General features: G+C 40.1%; 1 protein-coding gene across 6 annotated transcripts in view; it reads right to left on the bottom strand.

Annotated features, from left to right (window-relative positions):
* The window catches only part of LOC121329952 (dnaJ homolog subfamily C member 17-like), a 93,177-nt gene that overhangs the window by 33,347 nt on the left and 39,083 nt on the right, over nt 1–20,747 (bottom strand). The gene's annotated exons all lie outside the window — the stretch shown is intronic.

Genomic DNA, 20,747 nt, shown 5'->3' on the forward strand with positions numbered 1-20,747 from the left:
ACTTTATATAAAAAAAAAAAAAAAAAAAAAAAAAAAAAAACCCACCCATAATAGTGGTCAGCTGGTCAGTGTCTGTAACAACACATGCAAAAAAATAACCTCAGGAATAAATAACCTAAGAAAAAGGTATTTTCAATGCTGCCCACTGCAGTATTTACTTCTATATAGAGAAAGAATTCACAAATCTGTAATGATAGTTGTTCTGGTTTCAGCTTAATTGAATATATCATGTTAATTGTAGTAAAATTAATAAAAACACCACCCTAGATACTTCACTGAACATGGATGTATGTTACACTTCTAATTCATTACGCGGTACTGAAATGTGATTATCAATTAGTTCATTTAAAGAACTGTTCGTTATTTGTAAAAAGCAGGCGTTTCAGATATTGCCAATCACCATGTCCAGTCTCCCATTTAGCCACGTCTACTTATTGATGAGTTGTGGCGTCCTACCAAAATGAAATTATTTGCCTGTAAAATTTAAATAATATTTTTTTTTCCAAGGACCTACGCCTTGGCTACTTAGAATTAACTAGGGTGTTGCAGCTGCCAAAATGGAAGTGGAAAAATGTCATGTTTCCTCAAGATGCCTGCAAAAAAATGAAAAAATAATAAATTGCCACACAGACACATACAGTATATACAAACAGACTTCATCCCCTGAAAAGCTTTTGGCAGTTTTGGTACTGGTTCTGTCATCTCCTCCCCCCAGGGTTCTTCCCTCAACTCCTCAAACTTCAAACAAATCACAGAAATGCCCAGGGTCCTCACCCTGTCAGTCACAAGTGCATTTCAATTTTAATGTAAAAGGGCTGTCACTCTCATCACTGTCTCACTGCTTTCTCACACAACAGAACTATGAACCCTGATGGATTTTTACTGTGTTGCTTGGATAAACATGCTATGGCAGTTTACAGAATGATGCAGTTGGTCTGTACAGCGTGACTGCGAGGAGACATCTGCTGATCTTCTTTTGCAAATTATTTTTAAACTTTGCTTTTATTGCACTTTTAGAACAAATACTTAAGGTGCTACATGACATAATACAAACTAATAGACAAGAGATTATAAATAAATATCACACAGCTGATAAAACAAAGAGAGAGAAATCAGTTTAACTCTCAATATCATTTAAAAAATGAATGACAACTAAATCACAAATGGGCATGAGTGTAGATCCCAGGGAGGGTGGGGGTGTTTATACATCCCCCACTTTTTGGTCAAGTGGATGACATGCAATCATACCCCCCAGTTTTCAAGCTTAATTTGATTGTAATCATATATGTAATATTTCTTAATTTTTCATCCCATCTTGTACAAGTAAAAAAGAGTGATCTGCTAATTTTGTAAAGTGGAAAAAACTGTATCACACAAACTGTACTCGCAAAGCTCCTCACGCCGTCTAGCAAACAATATTCTGACTGCATGATCTAATAATCTCACGCTCCCGCGGCAACAACGTTGAACTGTGTTTGAGAAACGTGTTTGAACAGCTTGAACAGTTGACAAAGCAAGCAGGCGTTCATCATGTCTCATCTGAAGAAAAAACTAATGACACTTAAGACTGTCACGTCATTCTTTTCACCATCCACATCCACGGTGGTTAAATTTTGTTTATTTGTTTATTTTATTTATTTGTATTTTTATTTTTATTTAATGAAATTTTATGAAGCACTTGTGTGTTGAAAATCATACCAGTCAAATCATACTGATAAGTTCTGTGTTGAATTCCGTCTGTTTTATTTTTGTGTACTAGTTTCAAAATGAAAAATCTGGGAATATGCTATGAACATTTAGTGTACACGCGTTTGGTTTGCCTGCCGTTTCCAGCGTGTAAAGCAGTCTTTCTTTACTGCACATCTTCACTGTTGAAAGTTAAGTGCCTTCCAATTTCACACATAGACACACCCACAACAATGACTTGATTTTATAATTATTTATAAAAGTGGTTTAACTCTTGCTTTCTACCTGCTAATCGCCTTTGACGTCAAAATGAAAAGCTCCATCTAGACCAGCCAAAGCAATCTAAGACTGAGCAATCATAGAGTGAAGATTCCGACAGTTTGGACAAAAGAAAAACATCAGACCTACAAAAAGAAGGTACCAAGGCTGAACTAAATCAGCAAACTTCTCATCAGCCAGGACCTTCAATCTGGACAAGAGCAAAGAAACTCCCTTCGCAGGTATTAATTCTGTTGATTGTTGGAGCAAACAACAATATCTGGAATACAAAGAGAAATATAAATAGCTGTTTTTGAAAGGTTCTGTCGTTACATGAGCCCCTCAGTGGGTAGCATTGTATATTGCTGCTTGGAAGCATCCCAAAACTTCAAAAGCAATCACTAAAAAAAAAAAAGATTTTTAAATATTTAATTTATATAGACCTTTTATGATGCGTAATCTAAAATCAATTGACAGTAAAACAATGTTATTATTTCATTGTATAAAACTTTAAAACACTTACAAGTCCTTAAAAAACCCTTAACATATTGTAGATGGCATTTAAAAACAACAAATGTGGAAAATCATCCAACCAAATGTATTGCAATTTATTTTATTATATAAAAAGGAAAAATTAAGCACCCAGCCAGTCTATACGAGTCACTGGTGCGCAGTATGCAGAGGACAACCTGGCCGGCCTAAGGCCTCCCCACCCTTAGCGGCCCTCGGCCAATTGTGTGCCGCCCCCTGGGAACTCCTGTCCATGGCCGGCAGTGGAATATCCTGGACCCAGACTGGCGACCTCCAGGCTATAGGGCCCATCCTGCAATCCACGCAGAGTGCATTTATTGGAGGTGCCACTCGAGAGCCCAATGTATTGCAATTTACTGACATGATTATTAATACCGGTCCCTTCCACCCCCAGTTTGACTTTTGTGATCATAATCAGCTTAATGTAAGAGACCACAACCACAAACAAAGCATGCATTGGAAATTGTAGGTTAAAATCCCCCCCCCCGCCCCAGGTTTTCAGACAGATCTAGTCCCCTGCAATTGGGTAAGTTGCATTTCCTCTAAACTAGTTTCTACACTCTATCTCTGTACCCAGACAGGGACAAAGTCTCATCCAAGCATGTAGTTCATTAATTGTTGGGAACTGTCCAGGCATAAGCGAGGTACAATTTACTACCCAATTCAATGTTTAAGAACAACGACCTAATTGGTCTTTAAAACACATTTAAACCATTTGCTCCACTGGCTTCCCTTGGTAACGTATCCCATATGTGTACTACCCCATGTGTGAAGCGCTTTGTGTGCAGATTAAAGGAAAGGCAGCTGGATAGCAGACTGAAACAAATGGAGTGTACCACGGGGTCCCAAGTGGCGTATCCAGTAAAAGCACTCACAGAGAGAGCAGGATGTCCCTATAGTCTGGACGTCACCAGTTCGTGTCCAGGCTATTCTTTTGCCAACTGAGGACAGGAGCTCCCAGGGGGCAGCGCACAATTGGCCAAGTGCCACCTGGGGGGAGGGAGGGTGAATCTGCAATGTGTAAAAAAAGCAGGCAGCTAATGGCACACGCCTCATCTTCGCCCCTTCTGAGTCAAGTGCAGGGGTGGCAGCGGTGAGCTGAGCTAAACAAAATAATTGGACAATTCTAAATTGGGGAGAAAATAACAAAAAACACAAAATTGCCGACTACTAAATATAAAAAAAAAAAAAAAAAAAAAAATGGAGTGAACCAAACAGACTATAAATAAACTGTGGTGTAGTCAGACATTAAGAGTCTGGATGTATTGTAAATTGAAGCACTTTGAATAGACATTTCAAACAGGAGCCAGGACACCTTTTTAAAAAGTTTAGTGCTTTCAGTAAAGGTAGATGGCAGTCTCAAGCATTAAGGCTCCCTTTGGTGGACCCCGTACCAAGAAGTTCAGTACTGTAGCGCTTATTACAGAACAGTACATGTCAAATAATCCATCTCTGAAATGTTATGGGTAGAAGTTATGAGAGAGACTTTTTTTTTTTTTTTTTTAAATACTACGCAGGTGTCCAGATTTATTTATATACTTTCACAAACAAAGTTATAACTAGTGGTAGGTGTAGCACTCTGGCTACACAAGTTACAAAAGAAAACATTTTTCAAAACCCTAACAGAACAGAGGACTGCCAGACAAGGCAAGTGTTCTATCCTCTTACCAAGGAGTCCTACAGGGAAGGACGCTTCTACTCTACCCAATTCCTATACAAGTACACAAGTTTTTGAAACCCAAGTTGTCTTATCTTGCTATTCTTTACCGTTTCTTATTTGACTTTCAGCCCACAAATGTGACAATCCAGGCCAGGATCTTCCTACAGGGTATGAGAACAAAACAGTTTTACTCAAATTTTTTAATTTTACCCAGCTTTAAAAACCAGACACCCCTGAATGGTGCATCATTCCCCCCACATGCTCACTCAGCTGGAGGCTCAGGCTCAAGCAGAGCTCCTGGCTTTTTCAGACAGCTGGCTCAAAAGTCTAACAAGTCAGAGCCGGTTCCTCTCCATAACTATAAAAACTGGTTTTGCAGAAAAACACATACCACTGAGAGACAAATAAGAGACATACAACAAACAGAAATGAAGACTAGCAAGACTCAAAACCAGCAAATTAACCAATGACGAACATGGATATCAAAACCACCCCACAAGCCTGGAAATAACAAATAGACCAACAAATCAGTGAGCACTGGATTCTCACAACATAGTTTTCAGTAATGAGTTGGCAGAATACAGTGGAAATCAGGTTTCTCCAACACAGGACTACTACCCTGCAACTTTCCAGCCAGGGCAGAACACAGCAAACCACCAGGGGAGGGTGTCTCAGTAGATTTACCAGCAAGATACAAAGCATTCTATCTTTAGGTAGCTACTATCTGAATCACAAAGTGTGGAAAGACTGTTGATTCTATCCTGTGGCTGCTTAAAGCGATTGTAGCAGACAAGAGTTTCATAAATCTTGCCTGTTGTGCACTTCCAACAGTTACTATATACAGTAGGTATCACGTGTGCACTTTCGAATCAAACATGAGAACACAAACATGTATTTTCTTTTTAAAATATGAGATCTAGGGACTGCCGAGTGGCACATCCGTTAACGGCACCCCCACGTGTTCAGGATGCGCCTTACAGCCTGGAGATTCGAGTCCAGGCTATTCCCCTGCCGACTGTGGACAGGAGTTCCCAGGGGGTGGTGTTCTGCCAAATGTGAGCCAGGGTGTCCTCGGCTCACCGCGCACCAGCAACCCCTGTAGACTGGCCAGGCGCCTGCAGTCCTACCTGCAAGTTGCCCACAGCTATGTGGTCCTCCGACGCTGTAGCTCTGAGGTGCCTACATGGTGGGCCTGCAGAGTGAAAAGAAGCAGACAGCTGATGGCACAAGTTTCGAAGGATGTGCGTGTCTGTCTTCGTCTCTCCCAAGTTCAGGTTGTGGCAGCGGAGGGCCGGGTTCAAATAAAAAATAACTGGGCTTTCCAAATTGTGAAAAAAGAATTGGCGATTCCAAATCTAAAAAAAAAAAAACAACCCATGAGATCTGGTACTACAGTAGGTAAAAGAAAGCTCTTCGTCAGCTTGACTTCCAAGAAACGTGTTCCAGTTGCACTCAATGCAGTAGGTAGTTTTACCTCAGCAGTGTTCTTATGGTCCAAGCATCTTACTGGCTTAGGGAAGCAGATTTATATATATATATATATATATATACACACACACACACACACACACAGTGGCTTGCAAAAGTATTCTGACCCCTGACCAACTCTCTCATATTACTGAATTACAAATGGTACATTGAAATTTCGTTTTGTTCGATATTTTATTTTAAAACACTGAAACTCAAAATCAATTATTGTAAGGTGACATTGGTTTTATGTTGGGAAATATTTTTAAGAAAAATAAAAAACTGAAATATCTTGCTTGCATAAGTATTCAACCCCCACACATTAATATTTGGTAGAGCCACTTTTCGCTGCAATAACAGCTTTAAGTCTTTTGGGGTAAGTATGTACCAGCTTTGCACACAGTGTCGGAGTGATTTTGGCCCATTCTTCTTGGCAGATTTGCTCCAGGTTGTTCAGGTTGGTTGGACGACGCTTGTGGACCGCAATTTTCAAATAGTGCCACAGATTCTCAATGGGATTGAGATCAGGACTTTGACTGGGCCACTGTAGGACATTCACCTTTTTGTTCTTGAGCCACTCCAATGTTGCTTTGGCCTTGTGCTTGGGATCACTGTCCTGCTGAAAGGTGAATTTCCTCCCAAGCTTCAGTTTTTTAGTGGACTGAAGCAGATTCTCTTGCAGTATTTTCCTGTATTTTGCTCCATCCATTCTTCCTTCAATTGTAACAAGATGCCCAGTCCCTGCTGATGAGAAGCATCCCCACAGCATGATGCTGCCACCACCATACTTCACTGTAGGGATGGTGTGTCTTGAGGCATGGGCAGTGTTAGGTTTGCGCCACACATAGAGCTTTGAGTTTTGGCCAAAAAGCTCTATCTTGGTCTCATCTGACCACAAAACCTTTTCCCACATCGCAGCTGGGTCACTCTCATGCTTTCTGGCAAACTCCAGACGTGCTTTCAGATGGTACTTTTTGAGTAACGGCTTTGTTCTTGCCACCCTCCCATACAGGCCAGTGTTATGCAGAGCTCTTGATATGGTTGACTGGTGCACCATTACTCCACTCCCAGCCACTGAACTCTGTAGCTCCTTCAAAGTGATTGTTGGCCTATCTGTGGCTTCTCTCACAAGTCTCCTTCTTGTTTGAGTGCTGAGTTTTGAGGGACAGCCTTTTCTTGGCAGTGCCTGGGTGGTGCGATGCAGCTTCCACTTCCTGATTATTGATCCAACTGTGCTCACTGGGATATCCAAACACTTGGATATTTTTTTGTACCCTTTCCCTAATCTCTGCATTTGTATTACTTTATCTCTAGCTTCTGTAGAATGCTCTTTGGTCTTCATTTTCCTTCAGATTCACAGCCTTACCAATGATCCTTCAACAGTGGGGTTTTTATCCAGAAAATGTGACAGAAACTTTAATGGTTCACAGGTGGAGGCCAATGGTAAGGTAATTGTGTCCTCGTTAGGGCAATTTCCTTCATCGGTGCAAACTGGGAGCTTCCATAGCACAGGGGTTGAATACTTATGCAAGCAAGATATTTCAGTTTTTTATTTTTCTTAAAAATATTTCCCGACATAAAACCAATGTCACCTTACAATAATTGATTTTGAGTTTCAGTGTTGGGTGACTTTATGCCACTCCTGGCGCAAAAATTCAAGCAGCTCGGCTTTGTTTGATGGCTTGTGACCATCCATCTTCCTCTTGATCACATTCCAGAGGTTTTCAATGGGGTTCAGGTCTGGAGATTGGGCTGGCCATGACAGGGTCTTAATCTGGTGGTCCTCCATCCACACCTTGATTGACCTGGCTGTGTGGCATGGAGCATTGTCCTGCTGGAAAAACCAATCCTCAGAGTTGGGGAACATTGTCAGAGCAGAAGGAAGCAAGTTTTCTTCCAGGACAACCTTGTACTTGGCTTGATTCATGCGTTCTTCGCAAAGACAAATCTGCCCAATTCCAGCCTTGCTGAAGCACCCCTAGATCATCACCGATCGTCCACCACATTTCACAGTGGGTGCGAGACACTGTGGCTTGTAGGCCTCTCCAGGTCTCCGTCTAACCATTAGACGACCAGGTGTTGGGCAAAGCTGAAAATTGGACTCATCAGAGAAGATGACCTTACTCCAGTCCTCTACGGTCCAATCCTTATGGTCTTTTGCAAACCTCAGCCTGGCTCTTTGCTCCTCATTGATGAAGGGCTTTTTTCTAGCTTTGCACGACTTCAGCCCTGCCCCTAGGAGCCTGTTTTGAACCGTCCTCGCCATGCACTTCACCCCAGCTGCCGTTTGCCATTCTTTTTGTAGGTCACTTGATGTCATCCTACGGTTGCTGAGTGACATTCGAATGAGTTGGCGGTCATCCCGGTCAGTGGAGTCGTTTTCGCCCTCTGCCGGTCTGTAGCTTTGTTGTCCCCAATGTGTGCTGCTTGACCTTGTTCTTATGAACCGCCGTCTTTGAAATTTTAAGGATGGAAGCAACCCGACGCTCACTGTATCCCTCTGCCAGTAAAGCCAGAATTGAACCCTTCTTTTCCTCACTCAAAACTTTCCTTTTCAACTCTTTGGGCATGGTCAATAGTTATTTTCTGATTCCAATTACTTTTGAGGTACTACTAGCACTGTTTTGCCATCCAGCTGGTCCTATTGCAAGAGGATAGTGATGACCACAGGAGTGGTTTTTATACTTTTCCTCGTTAAATAAGATTTGGTTCAGGTGATCCCCTAATCAGTATCTCATTCAGTAGAATGAGGTGTGCCTGTGTTGGAATTCAACAGACACTGGAATGGAATGGCTGCCATACATGTAGAGATGCTGATTTAAGAAAAACTTGCAGTGGTCTCAATTTTTTCCAGAGCTGTATGTATGTGTATATATATATGGTAATTTGTTGGTAGACAACAACCAGTATTTTACTTAATTAAACCGCATAGGAATAACTTACTTACAGTAATTATGAAATGAGGTGTATTGATGTAAAAAAAAAAAAAAAAAAAAAAACAATTGGTTTCATACAGTTTATGATGCCACATTCAATTATACACCATACTGTTTCCATCAAAATGTGAGCTCCCATGGCGAGTTATTTACAATTAGAAAAATAATGAATGCTTGTTTTATTGCATCAATGTAAACATATAAAAAAAAGTATGTTTTTCATTATAAAAATCACAGAAAACACAAGCATAGCCACAACAGTTTTATTAATGTGGAAGCCAGTTTCTCCCGATTTACTAGCCCTTTGTGCCTCCCAGATTTCATGGATAGGCCAGCACTAACCAATTAGCACGAGCGCCTAGCACAACCTATTTAAAATCACAACACTGGAAAGACTGCCAGACATAATTCAAGAGATTTGGTGTTTACGCTTTGGAATTTGCATTGCAATTGTTTTGCATGTATCGCAGTTTGGCTCCTTAAAGAAAAGGCAGCTGGATAGCAGACTGAAAGAAATGGAGTGTACCAAACAGACTGTAAATAAACTGTGATATAGTCAGACATTAAGAGTCTGGCTGAACTGTAAATTGAAGTACTTTGAACAGGCATTTCAAACAGGAGCCAGGGCAGCATTTAAACACAGTTTTAGTGCCTACAGTAAAGGTATTGGACTGGCCCTCGCTAGATGGCAATCTCAAGCATTAAGGCTCCCTTTGGTGGACCCTGTATTGAGAAGTTCTGAACTGTAGCACTTATTACAGAACAGTACAGTACATGTCAAATAATCCATCTCTGAAATAAGGGTATCCGCTGGTAGACGTTATGAGAGAGACAGTGTTATCTTGCTATTCTCTACCATTTCTTATTTGACCTTCAGTCCACAAATGTGACAGTCCAGGCCAGGATCTTCCTCCATGGTATGAGAACAAAACTGTTTTACTCAAATTTTTTCATTTTACCCAGCTTTAAAAACCAGACGCCCCTGAATGGTGCATCATTCCCCCCACATGCTCATTCAGCTGGAGGCTCAGGCTCAAGCAGAGCTCCTGGCTTTTTCAAATAGCTGGCTCAAATAAGTCTAACAAGTCAGAGCCGGTTCCTATCTGATCGCACTATCCACAACTATAAAAACTGGTTTTGCAGACCTACACATACCACTGAGAGACAAATAACAGACATACAACAAACAGAAATGAAGACTAGCACGACTCAAAACCAGCAACTTAACCAATGAAGACCATGGATATCAAAACAACCCCACAAGCCTGGAAAAACAAGAGAAAACAACAAACAGACCAACAAATCAGTGAGCACTGGATTCTCATGACATATATATGACTATGAGCACTGTGATTCCAGACCTACTCCTGTCTCAATACACTTTATTCAACATGATCACAAGTACACAAGGCAAGCACCCAAAACATTGCAAAAAAGACAATAATGTATAGCACTTACTAATAAAGGATAACCCACTTGGTATAAAGGAAATACCATTGTAACAGGCATCATTTCCCAAGTATCTCTCCAACAGTACACTGCTCTTCTTTCCTTTCGTATTCCGACTCGTAATCTCTCTTACCTCCAAACTTTACTAGATTCTACTATTCTCGGACTGTACAACTTCCAAGTTTAACTTTGTCACTTTTCAATAATGCCATTTCCCTGCTGCATTTCCCTTCCCTGCCTGAATGACTAAAAGTAACTAGCAAGAATTTATTTATTCACTTACACAGGGTTAATGTCTAATACCTGCAATAACCAGCATACACTCATTCTTCATAGGGGGACCATTCATCATTGGGGGAGGATACCACACCAAACGCTGGGATATACAAATAGAAATGTGTGTTTCCCAGCATCTGTGTGATGCGTTTAATGATACTCAGCTGTAAGAGAGGTAATTGCAAGGGTTTGCTCATACAGCAAGTTTATATTACACACATCAAAAGAGTCCCTTCATGACAGAAGGATGGACTCCCTCACGTTCTGCAGCCAAAACAAGGATTTCACACTCTAGACATGTCTGCAAGCTGGCCAATAAAATTAATGTTTACTTGGAAAATGTCAACGTATCTCTTATGTTGTGATTCTCCACTTTTTTTGTGTATGTAACAGGACGGAGACTGGGAGCGAACTGGCGACCCCGCAATCCGTGAGCATCTTAAACACTATGGAAAAGAACCAAGCTTGTCTGCATTTGTGGTTATAGAGCTTTTAACCTCATCTCAGTCATAGGTGTATTATAACACTGCCTGTTACACCCATTGGATCAAGAAGCTATGCTTTAAAGTGATTTCCCTTGGATAACTTTGCCTTGACTCTTACAGTACAAGATTGTCTTCTTGTGCATATTTTGATGTCTCTGATTTGATGTCCAATGTTAAAAATCAACCGAAACCAAATGACCCCAACCAGTGGTAAAGCCATTAAACTGCAGGTGCACCTAACCATCTTGGTTCAGAATCTGGCTTTAAACAACCAAGAGAACCTTTTTCAATCCAGAGCCATTTCATAAAAAAAACAAAAAAAAAAACTCATGAAACAACTGGCAGTTACTGTATGTGTAAGTCTAACAAAAGAAAGCTGGATGAAAACCTCTCCAAAACACTGCTAATGAGCATCTATCACTGTCACAGGTATTCTGCAACATAATTTGAATGGAGAACTCACATCTGTACAAACTGAACTGCAAGCCTGAATAAACCACAGCAGGGCTTGGGGGGAAGGAGAACCCCCAAAGATTTCAATAAGCCTGCAAGTTATTACATGTGACACGTCCTCTCGCCTGTCTTCGGTTGGTTTTCATTGGGTTTAGTCTGGAGTTGTTACTGATTAAAAGTTTTCAGTAATGAGTTGGCAGAATACAGTGAAAATCAGGTTTATCCAACACAGGACTACTGTCCTGGCTGGAAAGCTGCAGGGTAGAACACAGCAAACCACCAGGGGAGGGTGTCTCAGTACATTTACCAAGAAGACACAAAGCCTATCTTTAGGTAGCTACTATCTGACTCACAAAGTGTGGAGAGACTGAAGCTTGATTCTATCCTGTGACTGCTTAAAGTGACTGTAGCAGACAAAACAGTTTAAAAAATCTTACCTCTTGTGCACTTCCAAGTTACTATATACAGTAGGTGCACTTTCGAATCAAAGGTATGAGAACACAAACATGTATTTTCTTTTTAAAACATGACATCTGGGGGCTCCTGAGTGGCACATTAGGTAAAGGCACACTGCGTGGAGTGTAGGATGTGCCCTATAGCCTGGAGATACCCTCACAAGTCCAGGCTATTCCACTGCCGATCACGGATGGGAGTTCCCGGGTGTCCTCGGCTCACCACGCACCAGTGACCCCTGTAGACTGGCCAGGCGCCTGTGGGCCTGCCTGCAAGTTGCCCAGAATTGTGTGATCCTCTGACGCTGTAGCTCTGAGGTGGCTGCACGGTGAAAAGAAGCAGACAGCTGATGGCATACACTTCGGAGGATGCGTGTGAACATTTTCGTCTCTCCAGTCAGTGCGGGGGTGGCAGCAGTGGGCTGGGTTGAAATAAAAAATAATTGGGCTTTCCAAATTGGGAAAAAACTATTGGCAATTCCAAATCTAAAAAAAAACAAAAAAAACATGAGATCTGGTACTAGACTAGGTAAAAGAAAGCTCTCAGTCAGCTTGCCTTCCAGGAAATGTGTTCCAGTTGCACTCACTGCAGTAGGTTGTTTTACCTCAGCAGTGTTCTTTGCCTAGCACAATGTCTTTAAAATTGCAACACTGGAAAGATTGCAAGATGTAATTCAAAGATTTGGTGTTTACACTTTGGAATTTGCATTGCAATTGTTTTGCATTTATCAGTTTGGCTCCTTATTGCGAAGTCATAATCTGGACTGGATGTTATGTGTTTCAGTAACTTTTTTCATGCTCAGTATGTAAATATAAATTGTCAGTTTATTTGTAAATTTTTTAGTTTTAATGTCTGTGGTCTTGTTTTTGCAATCATCACATTGTACCTAATGAACACCAGAGTGTTCTTTGTTGCCTAGTTATATAGTTTTAAAGTCTTCTTCAGTAAATCAATGCAATTCTTTAAAATAAATAAATATTTTAACAATCACATTTTAACTAAATTGCCCCCTCTACTTTCACCCTATCCTCAAAATACAAAGTTGCAAAAGTATTTTTCTTTTTTTTTCTTTTGGTGAGAAATTCAGCCCCAGTCAGTGATGAAGATTCCAAATCAACTAATGCTAAAAGAAGCTATTAGGCACAGACCATGACATACAATGATTCCTTATTCTCAGTGTAGGAGTCCTAATCACACACCGGTCATTCACTGCTCAGTGTATTAGTAAAGTTATTATTAACAAGCGCAGAACACAAGGGTCTTGCCAGACATTTTAAATTACAACATGTGTCTGCATATCTGTAACTGCTTTCAACATCTGCCCCCACTCTCTGAATGGGGGAGAACGTTATGTTTTGTGCAGAATTTGTCTGACACGTGAAATATTTCAATTCTGCTTCTGAAAATATGGAACACTTCTGTTTTGTAGAGAAATCAAAACAGGTTCTCTTCAAATATGGCATTATATGAATTTAAAACGGTACGGAAAATGAGGATGGGTTGGGGGTACAGTGGATCTCAAAAGTTTTCACCCCCCTGGGACTTTTCCACATTTTATTGTGTTACAACATAAAATCTAAATGGATTTAATTAGGAGTTTTTGCCACTGATCAACACAAAAAAGTCCATAATGTCAAAGTGAAAAATAAAATCTACAAATTGTTCTAAATTAATTACAAAAACAACACAGAAAATAATTGATTGCATAAGTATTCACCCCCTTGAGTCAATATTTGGTAGAGGCACCTTTGGCAGCAATTACAGCCATGAGTCTATTTGGATAAGTCTCTACCAGCTTTGCACATCTGGACACTGCAATTTTTGGACAGTTAAGTTGGATGGGGACCTTTGGTGAACAGCAATTTTCAACTCTTTCCACATATTCTCAATTGGATTGAGGTCCGGGCTTTGACTGGGCTACTCCAGGACATTGACCTTTTTGTTTTTAAGCCACTCCAGTCTGGCTTTGGCTGTATGTTTGGGGTCATTGTCCTGCTGGAAGATTAATCTTCTCTCAAGTCCCAGGTCTCTTGCAGACTTCAGCAGGTTTTCCTCCAGGATTTCTTTTCTTGCGGCATCCATTTTGCCCTCTATCTTCACAAGCTTTCCAGGCCCTGACGCAGAGAAGCATCCCCATAGCATGATGCTGCCACCACCATTCTTCATGGTAGGGATGGTGTTCTCAGGATGATGTGCGGTATTAGGCTTGCGCCAAACATAGCGCTTAGCGTTGAGGCCAAAAAGCTCTATTTTGGTCTCATCAGATCATAGAATCTTCTTCCACTTGGTCTCAGAGTCTCCCATATGCCTTCTGGCAATATTTGGCCAAAATTTGATGTGAGTTTTTTTTCAACAATGGCTTTCTTTTTGCCACTCTCCAGTTTTGTGAAGCACCCGGGCTATTGTTGCCGTATGCCCAGTGTCTCCCAGCTCAGCCGTGGAAGACTGTAACTCCTTTAGAGTTGCCATAGGCCTCTCTGTGGCCTCCCTGACTAGTGCCCTAGTCACCCAAATACTCAGTTTTTGAGGCTGGCCTATTCTAGACAGTTGTGGCATATTCTCTCCCTTTCTTAATAATGGACTTTACTGTGCTCCAGGGGGGGATATTCAATGCCTTGGAAATGTTCTTATATCAGGACATTGTGGCCCGGGACAGAGTCCAACGAAAAACAACTAGACTAATCACAGGTCTTAAAGAAATTAACCATGAAGACAGGTTGAAAGGACTCGATTTAGCCTAGAACAAAGTAGAATTAGAGGGACTTGGTCTTTAAAATCTTAATAGTAGTTAGCAAGGTTAATCCTAATCAACACATTAAGTAAAGCACAAAACCAGACGGCACAGTTGGAAATTATGTGGAAATAGACCTTATGACAACGGGAAGAAGACACAGAGTGTGGTGAGGGTACGGAATGGGTTACCTAGTCACATTGATGACGCTGAATCACTGGGTTACTTTAATACCCCAAATTAACCTAAATTCAGATCAATCAGTTACTAGGAACCAGACAAGCACAGCTGGGCCAAATGGTGTCCCCTTGTACATACGTTTCCATATGTTACAATTTTAGCAGTAAAAAGGTAACTGGCATCTCTGCTGTCTTTGGAGAAAAGAACAACGCACTGCAGCTCTTACTCAATCATCAACGTTAGTGTACTGTAATCCACCTTCTCCTCCAAAACCCAACAGTACTCTATACACCTGAGGCGGTGATAAGAAGCTTCACTGTTCTGCTTCAATTCGCCTATAGCAGTGGAACTTCAATATGGTACATACATTTTTAAAGCATTTCATACATTATGATTTTTTTTTTTTTAATTTTAAATTGAAATCCAAGTATAACAGACACACATTGGCGTCAAATAAATACCAGAAGGACATGTCTTTATGCAAAACCAGTCACATAGCAGGTCACTAAATCTCCCATGCAAGTGTCTCTGAACTTGCTCCAATTCCTCTCTCGCCCTGCTGAGAGCATTCCTGATTCCCACAGTTCTAACTCCTGAAACAATATTTGCTCTCCGTGTGGATTCATTTTTTGTCTTCTGCCAAAGAATCCATGTTGAACGAAAAGATAAAATCAACACCCCAAAACAGATGTCTTCCCCCAGTTCTAGAGCATGTTTCATCGCTGCAGTTTGCCATTACACTTTCAAATTGTTAATTCGAATGTCATTCATTCTTTATCTCTGCCTGAAGATGTGATATGTAACAGTACAAACTAGGATTTCACTCTGAAGTAGTATGTCAGTAACAGACATCTCCCACCATGGCTATGAATTCAATATTAGAGCCATTGGTACGATTACAAAGTTGCTAGATGAACCCACTATATCCCCGGATTCTGATATTTTCAATGACTCAAATGACTTAAAGGTAATATCAAGTTTAATGACAACTGGATACATGATTCTCTAGATATATGGAAAAATGTGAAGCATATACTTATAACTGCCTCCACTATACTCGAGTCGCAGGGCATTTCATCCCCAGTGGTGGATTAAAAATTTCCATCATCTCCAAGAACCAGTTTTTTTTTTTTTTTTTTTTTGCAGAATAATGGTTCATTTCATTCCTAAAGTAATTCCAGAGTTTTGTAATAAATGATATGATATCAAAATAAAGGGAAATTTGCCTTTTTATCCATTTTAGTTTTTTTCTCCAGCTTAAATGGACAGGAATTGTTGGGATGGCAAGGTCTCTATTTGGTGTGTCTGAGGAATAGTTTTTTTTTTTTTAAATAAAATGTAGAAGATAAATATTTCAATCAAAGTAGGCAGATAAATATACTCCACATCCCACCCAAATACTGTTTTTTGTCAATATAGCAAAGTTTGGGAGTTGACATGGAGCTTGCCAAAAATCAACACTGCTAATTGGAGGCCTTTACATAGGGTCATATTGATGAAATAAGTAACCCCTTCCAGAACTGTTCTCCAGGTTTACCATGGAAGCATGTGTCCTGCAATTGCAAGATACAAGCAGTCTTAATAACACGGGCTGTATTCTGTGCTAACAGTAGATAATGAGGCATACTGTTTTTTGTTCTTACTAGACTTAATTGCTAATTTCAGAACATGCAAGTACTCTAAAGACTCCTAAGATTTCCTGTTTCAGGAGTCCTGGTGGACCATTCCTCCCTCTCCCTCTCTCTCTCTCTCTCTCTCTCCCTCTCCCTCTCTCTCTCTCTCTCAAACACACACAACTGGTAGTTCATGCATTGAGTTTTCATGAACCAGAGCTCCCAACAACAGAATCAGTAAATTTGGGACAGCTCAATTGACTTCAGCCAAGTGAGAATGGATGATGACAATGTTATAATTGAATATGCACCCCCAGGATAATAAGATCTGTGGTACAAATTCATATGGATATTTTTTGATAACAAGCAAGTTGAACGAATATATTTACAATGCAAGTACAATACTGCAGTAAAACCACATGCTGAATAGTACTTAAAGTAAATCCACACGAAAGAAAAAGAAAGAAATCTAATTTTAGCATGTTCCACTGAAACTTACAATTTGAAATAAAAGAATGGTTTTGAAATGTGTTTCTTCATTAAACTAAGTGGTAAGGCATCTGGATATTTTCAGCACCAAAAACATAAATTAAAATAAATCTTAATTAAATAGCATGTTACCATTGTGAAAATGAGCCATTGTACTCCTAATGAAGGCAAAACTAAAAGCCACAATAATGAGTTGCTGAGGATTAAAAACCTCAGGAAAAGAAGCCATGTGTCTTTAGCCTGGTTGTATACAGTACAGGGGTATGGTGATGAAGTCACTGCAAGGCTGCAGACTTTTTCAAAAGGTGTTCCAGGCACCATTTTATGGTCAATTTGCTTAAATAAAAGTACTTTTCTATTAAACAAATATTCTGATGTATTCACTTTAACACTTTGGCCTTTAAATCCATTTAATTTAAATCAATTTCAGCTGTGAAGACTTCTTGCACAAACCCATACAGTAGAACTCAAATATTTTATGGGTAAATGGGTTGCAGGTGACCAAGCCAAACCCACAAGTTAAACCACCGCTATAATAATGATTGAATAGCATTCCGCTTTTTAAACTTTTTTTTTTTTTTTATATTTTCCGTCCAGCAGTTTACCTTTAAAAGTTATTGGAAAAACAGCGAAAATTCAATGCACACTTTTGGGCAATAGGCAGTACCTTACATGGTTCATTGGTGAGCTTATGCATTTGTTGCTGTGGGATGCTGTCCACAGATACATCCAAAAGCCATTCCTTGTCTAAAGGCAGCTCTTGTATTTCAGATTTTGGATACTTTTTGTTGTTTCTTAAATGAAGGCTATTGCAGGATACATGCATGCATTATACAGCAAAAGGCCAACTAAAGTCACAATTAAATCTCTCTTTTAAAAAAAAAAAAAAAAAAAAAAAAACTGATTTGCTTCTATTGACGGCAATAAAATAAATTTAAAAAAAAACACCTTCAATATTAAGGCCACCCCAGCATCCCAAATGTATCAAATCGCTGTTAAATGACCTCTCTAAAAAGACCAAATGCATCTAAGTTTTTGGTTTGGTAGTTTACAACATGACATGTTGTAACGCACCGGCATATTTGATTTAGATTAAAATAAAGAACTATAATGACTGTAAATTAGAACAGATTGCGTTGAAGAAACGATGTACCTTCAGTAGTAAGGCAACCTCCTATGGAGGCCATTTTATTGGCCTCTCAACTGGCCTGAATAGTAAGGTTTTGCTGTATATTTACAAAAAAAAATGTGTTTATTTAACCAGGAGATTTACTCTTTGAGACCAAGGTCTCATTTACAAGGGAGTCCTGGAAAACAATACAAAATACAAACACAATAAAAACATGTGTGGTTCAAGCAGCATACAGAAATCAAAGAACAGAATAAATAGGACATATCTATTTGTTAATGTGGACTGAAGGAGAAGCACTGGCAGGAGGTTCAAAGAAATTCTCAAATACTATCTTTATAACCAGAGAGACACATTTTCAAATTCCATCTTCATACTATGATGGAAACAATTTCACGTCTTCAGGAGTTGATATGCAAAAGATAATACTCCCAGCCATGTTTGAGCTGTTTAAGAAAACCGACGTGAATAGGAAGGACCTGAACATCCAGCTCATCTGGAAGCGCACCTGGCTGCTAATTGGGATACACTTTAAATCCCAGGCTAGACCACAGCTCTCTCCAGAGAGGGACTAGAATGATCAGGGGCTATCCTGTAACATGTACTCCACACAGAATTCGAGCTTCGTAAATCAAATACCTGTCAAACTGTAGCCTTAAATGCAGCTGTTTATCCCCAGGTCCCATCATTTGTGATAAAGTCTGGCAGGGAGCTAAATCCACATTAAAATCAGAGCTATTTAAGCTCCCTCTATTCCAATTTTTGATTTAATATCGCAATTGCTCTCTTGGATTAATGAGCTTAGATACGTGTATTTATTTCATTTGCAGCTGTTGTATACTGTTCGAGGTGTTTCAGAAAAGTAATTTTAATATTCCACGGGGTTCCTTCAAGTTTAAAAGATCAGTTGTCAAGATCCACTCCATCAGCAATATAGTAATGAACATGATTTAACACTTAAGAAATACATCAACTAGCAGAAAAACAAGCATATCAGTGACATTCCTGGTTGTAAATTCAAAATATGAACCATTAGCAACATAAAACTACACATACACTATGACCTGCATCCACTCCACACCCATTTTAGAAATGTAACTTTGACATGAATAGACTGATAGAACCTCCTTATATCCCTATATGCTCTCAAATTAATGGATGACGGCTTCTCCAGATGTATGTAAAAACAGACTGACAGAAATCACTTGGCTTCTGATATGATACAAGATTGATTTGAAAGTTTCATTACTGACCTACAAGGATTAGCATGGTCTTGTTCCTATACTGCTGCACTTTTTCATAAGTCCCTAATCGCGCCCCAGACTCTCCCCAGAGAGCACATGTCTTTTCAAACTATTCACCTAAACTGTGGAAATCAAATTCCAAAACTTATTAGGGAGTCTAAAGTTAGGTTAAATCCTGCAAAATTAACCTGGATGTATTTTTATAGTCTGGCCTTTGCCATTGTTAAGATCCCTATATTTTAATTTTATAAGTGGAGCTTTGTTTTTATACTATTGTAGATTGCTATGTTTACTATTATTTAGTCTGTGCAACTATTTATTTTTGGCAGAATAGTATTTTATCAGTTTTAGTTTTTGTGTTCAATATGTATAACACTCTGAGCTATCTGTGACACAAAATGTGCTTGAAAATCTGTGCTGACTCTGCTGGCGTGTTCACAGGGCTGCAGGAAGAGGGTGGCAGTCGTCTAACAACCGCCTGTGAGTCATGGCAGTGACACGGGGAGGTGGGAAAGTGGGTGTGTGGACTTTCCCTCTCTCTGAATGGCTGAGAGGTGAGTCTTGGGAGATTGTTAGCCCTATAAATCAACGCTCTGTTGTTTCCTCAGGTCTGCCCTGTTAAACGCGCCGAGAGTGCGGAAGCGCTGGATCATGACCGAGAACCAGTGGGAGAGAAAGAAACAGAGGTTCAGAGCGAGACATTGAGGGTGGGGAACCCTTGGGCAGACCCCTGATTAGTATATCAGAGCAGGCTAGTTAGCCTTCAGCATAGGACGGTGATCTGGGTCGCACGGGCAGCGGCCACCGGGATATCGCTGCAAAGTGCAGCATCTTTTCTTTGTAGTTTTGTTACTGTTTTATTTTCCCTGTTTCTTTGTGCCTTCTGTTTTGAATTACTGTTTCGAAGCACCTGCAAGGGCGCCGGTATTGTGTACCATCGCTTGGTATGCCCGTGGTTCTGTTTACCATCATTGGTAAATCAGACCACGGACCCACAGCGCCATCTGCGGGATTAAAGAAAAAAGAGCACCCTGAAATAAAACTGGGCACCTGTGCGGTGTTGCCAAATTCACCTGTCTGTCTCCTGTGTCAGTGAATTACCCACTACTCTTCCACACAGGCATATAGGGATTTAGCCAAACAATGGAAGGATGGATCCCTCCCACACAAACTAAATTCAAGCCAGTTTAACAAAATAATACACATGGGTCTGGTGGACAATACTTATGGACAGAAACAACAATAAAACTTGCCGTGTACATGATTCTGTTCTTGAGAAAGTGCAAACAATATTATTTGGTTTGCAATCTGATATTCATTTCACTATTTTACTCTGCCTCATACAAACGTAGTACTCAGAAACGTTCGCCATGATAAAAAGATGCATTGCAGCGTATCCAGTTCATGCTCCCTCCTGCAACAACTGGTGCTGTGACTGCAACGAATGAAAATAGAAAACCAACATTGTTGCAGGAGGGAGTGAAGGCTCCCAAGTAAATGTTGAGGCCTGTATTACCCAAATTATGACGTTATGTGCGATTTACATTTTCAAAAGAGTCGCAATAAGTTAAAAATATAATACTGCAATACAGGCGTCATAGGACACGGCAAAGGTGTGTCTACACTGCAGTGTTCTGTAACACTAAGTTCTCACAGAATTTTTACCTTTGCCATTAACTGAGATCTGTTATGCTTTGCCACATTTCT

Source organism: Polyodon spathula, chromosome 17, assembly GCF_017654505.1.
Source record: "Polyodon spathula isolate WHYD16114869_AA chromosome 17, ASM1765450v1, whole genome shotgun sequence".
Taxonomy (NCBI): Eukaryota; Metazoa; Chordata; class Actinopteri; order Acipenseriformes; family Polyodontidae; genus Polyodon; species Polyodon spathula.